Source organism: Choloepus didactylus, chromosome 3 (assembly GCF_015220235.1).
Source record: "Choloepus didactylus isolate mChoDid1 chromosome 3, mChoDid1.pri, whole genome shotgun sequence".
NCBI classification, from domain to species: domain Eukaryota; kingdom Metazoa; phylum Chordata; class Mammalia; order Pilosa; family Megalonychidae; genus Choloepus; species Choloepus didactylus.
Window position 1 is genome coordinate 182,834,894 of NC_051309.1, and position 4,479 is coordinate 182,839,372.

General features: G+C 38.6%; 1 pseudogene; it reads right to left on the reverse strand.

Annotated features, from left to right (window-relative positions):
• Positions 1-3,278: 3,278 nt before the first annotated feature.
• Positions 3,279-4,277, reverse strand: LOC119530006 (annotated as a pseudogene).
• Between the last annotated feature and the right edge of the window lie 202 nt (positions 4,278-4,479).

Below are 4,479 nucleotides of genomic sequence, written 5' to 3' on the forward strand. Positions count from 1 at the left end.
TTTCTAATATAGTAGTTTTTCCTTTTATTAAAAGAAGTCACTTTATTTAAAATTTAAAAGGTTTTGTGCAACCATATAAGTCATATGCTTTAAAAATTAAAACTAGTGTTACATATGAGACATTAAAATCACTTTACAGTAATTTTTCTGATTCACGATTTTGTAAACTTTAAAAATATATTTATAAGATAATTTTTGTGCACCTCCCTTTCTTCTTGTATTATTTATTTTATATAGTCTTAAATTTTAATTATGTAACACTGCATACTTTGTAAGCTCTTGTATACCAAAAATAATATTTAAGCTCAAATTTTATCATTCACATTTCCTCTAATTGAATACATATATATACACATTAGTTTTAAAAATCTTGATGTTTAAAAAACTTTTGTAGGTAGAAACATATGATTATTTCATAACCATTACAGCTATGTCTCTATGATTTGCTTAAGAATAAATATAGAAGAATCACAACAATCATGAAAGTTTGTAGGGTAAGGACATAACCTAGACTCATGTTTTTTCGGAACGTGGTCTCTGGACAAGTAACATTAGGATCATCTGGGAAAATGTCGGAAATGTAAATTCCCAGGCCCCATGCCAGACATGGTGGGGTCCAGTAATCTCTTTGAAGTAGTCCTAGAGGTTACACTGATGGGCTAGAGCAGTGTTTCCCAAACACCTTTCTGTAGACTGGTGCTGATTCATGGCAAAATCATGCTAGTTTGCATTAGGGAAAAAAACTTGGGGCTAACTCCAACTTCTTAGAAAACATTCAACTAACTCTAAAATGATGCCTTATCAACATTTCCTGGTATTAAAATGCCTTCTCTTTATTAAAATAATGGCAATGTTGTCTCTTTTTATGGTCCATTTTTAGCAAGATTAAAAGTTGCCAACTCTATGTTCATTCTTAATTTTTCTTTTGTGTTGGGTGAGGGGTATAGGGTTGTTGGTGAGTAAATTGTTAGTCTAAGGAAAATTCCCTTTAGTTGTAGTTGGAAAACTGTGAGCCTGCAAGATTAAGGTTAACTTCTCTAAGTCAAATAACTACACATAAAACTGGACAAAATCTGAAATTCCTCCATCATGAAATCCAGTGATATTTGATTATATTATGCTCTCTCACTAAGACTAAGGGTGACTTCCAAATTTAAAGGCACATGGATAGACAGGGATGAGAAACATCTGTGGGAAGTAGAAGTAACATAGAATATATAAAGTAAGTATTGAGGAAATGTGATCAGGATAAAAAATAAAATGGGTTGGGAAGACCTCATGTATCAAACTGGATTAGGCCAGAGAATGAGATCACCAGCAGTGAGAGATTATACTGCATGGAGACTCTAATTTACCTGAAACTTTACTTAAGTATCTTTTTTTTTTTTTTTTTTTGCCTTCATTTAGACCTCCACTTTCTGTTTTCTCTACATTGTACTAACAGAGTACATGAAATGAACATTAAGTGCTATTTTTCTTCACCTCTAGGAAGAGGCATGTTGAATTTCACTTAATTTTTAGATATCTGTGGCCACAGCTAATGAAAATTAACCAAATTGGGGATACATTTAAAATCTGATTTTGAGTCATGGAATGGAGGGAGGGATGATGAACACAAATAATTGGCTGGTACAAACAACATATTATGACCTTGTTTTGTAACGATTCATATGCATTTTCACGGATAAGGAGAGGGCTTACATTGAGGACTGATTTTGATGTAGTAAAAATGGTCTAAGGGGAAGCAGAAGTAATAGCAGTAAATCAAGTAAGAAAGAGAAAGTAACATCTGTTTATAGTAGCTTTTGCTTTACAATCTTTTGTAGCTGAATTTCTTTCCCATCACAAACTAAGGAGATATACTCTCCATGCTTCTCAAAGTGTGATTATTGAATATGCAGTGTGTTGGAAACTGATCAAAACAAAACAACTTAAATTATAACCAACTCATACTTAAGTAACACATTAGAAAATCTTCCTGCTTGTAAAAATGATTAGACGAGATTATATATGGGTATAATTTCTTTCTGAAGACAAAACAGTGCCTACTAAAGTGCTGTATGAAAAGTTGCAGCTCAATATATAGTGCCAACTAAACTACCATATTAATATGATGTGTTTATTCAACAGAAAAGTGTATTTAAAGGTTCAGCATTATTTTCTTAAGGGATCTTGCATCTACACTGCAGAAAATCAAAAATTAATTGACCAAGTTTAATAGTCTATATGCTTTATGACTCTATACAAGTTCTGTTTTTTAATACTATGCTGGTTTCAGTAGGAGAATTTCCATCCAATATCTGAGCTAAAGTTAGGCAAATAATGGCATCAAACACCCAAGAAGCAGCCTTTGCTAACATCACCAACCTGCCCTTTCCAAGTGTGGAATAGATGGCTGCCTGCATAGTCTGAAGGGGAGAATTCTGGAATTTTTCCTTACATAAAAATTCCTCTTCCATTGATTTGAGAAATGTAACACATAACAGATCATTCCTATGTAGTAGCCACTTCCTTTCCCACATATTCCCATTAAAAATTCACTTCATCTTAGACCTTAACCTCTCACTATAGAAAGACTGTTCCTAACAGGTTGTCTTTTGTTTATAATGTAACCAAAGGCAGCTCAAGAAGACTGTGACCCTGAACACAGAAACGGTACGAGAGTTCGCTGAAGAAGTTACTGCTTGCTATAAAACTTGGTCCATGTGGAAACAATCTCTTGAGTTTTTAAAGGATTGTTATCAACACCAAACCTTAGGGAGTTTAAATCCACTCAAATTAGTCTTTTGTTTTCACAACTTCAGAGAAAGTGCTTCTATCAAGTCATCAATTACCTCCACCCAAATCCAATTATTGTAGTTTGATCTTATACTTATTTCTAGCCATAGCATTTATCACACAAACAGAAAAATAAACCTGATCTTAGTTTACAAGCTATCACACTCTCCTTATTTTACTCACTGACTACTCAGGTCTTATTTTCTGGCCCTCTTAAAACTATTTGTCTCAATTCTCAATTTTTGTGTGTCTACTCTATACTTGTTACCTTGGTGAACTCATTAAGTCTTTTTTTCTTTTTTTGGCTGGGTGTACTTTATTAATAGTACATGACAAAGTAGGGCTTTCAGCCCCTCCCCTTCCTCAGGGGGTCGGGGCTGCAAGCTGTGGAGGACGGGTGACACTTGGTGTCAGGAGGTTGAGTTGGGGCCAGGACTCCCCAGCAGCTGATGGCCTGTCTTCCTCTCATGCTGTTGCTGGGGCTGGTGGTCCAGGGGTTCTTACTCCTTGGAGGCCATGTAGGCCATAAGGTCCACCACCCTGTTGCTGTAGCCAAACTCATTGTCATACCAGGAAATGAGCTTGACAAAGTGGTTGTTGAGTGCAATGCCATCCCCACATCAAAGGTGGAGGAGTGAGTGTCACTGTTAAAGTTGCAGGAGACAACCTGATCCTCTGTGTAGCCAAGGATGCCCGTTAGGGGGCCCTCTGATGCTAGCTTCACCACCTTCTTGATGTCATCGTATTTGGCCACTTTTTCCAGACGGCAGGTCAGATCCACAATGGACATATTGGGGGTGGGGACACAGAAGGCCATGCCAGTGACTTTTTATTCAGCTCCAGGATGACCTTGCCCACTGCCTTGGCAGCACCAGTAGACACAGGGATGATATTCTGGGCAGCCCACAGCTGTCACACCACAGTTTCCCAGAGAGGCCATCCACAGTCTTCTGGGTGGCAGTGATGGCATGGACAGTGGTCATGAGTCCCTCCACAATGCCAAAGTTGTCATGGATGACCTTGGCCAGGGGTGCCAGGCAGTTGGTGGTGCAGGAAGAATTGCTGACGATCTTGAGGGAGTTGACATACTTCTCATGGTTCACGGCCATCACAAACATGGAGGCATCGGCCGAAGGGGCAGAGTTGATGACTCTCTTGGTGCCACCCTTCAAGTGAGCCCCAGCCTTCTCCATGGTTGTGAAGGCACCAGTGGACTCCACAACATATTCAGCACCAGCATCACCCCATTCAATGTTTGTGGGATCTCGCTCCTGGAAGACAGTAATTGGATTCCCATTGATGACAAGCTTCTGGTTCTCAACCTTGATGGTGCCTTTGAATTTGTCATAGGTGGAATCATACCGGAACATGTAGACCATGTAGTTGAGGTCAATGAAGGGGTCATTGATGACCACAACCTGCACTTTGCCAGAGACTACAGCAGCCCTGGTGACCAGGAGCCCAATACGGCCAAATCCATTTATTCCAACCTTCACCATCGTGTCTCAGAGATGCAGCTGGCAATGCACAAAAAGGTGCATCTGTCTAGCGACCCGGCAGGAGCAGAGAGCCTCATTAAGTCTTAAGGTTTTAAATAAGCGTAGAGGATTAAGATCCACAAATTTATATCTCCAATCTTGATTTTACACCAGAAATCCAGTTTAGTAAATTCAACTTCCTATTCCTCATTTCTACATAAAG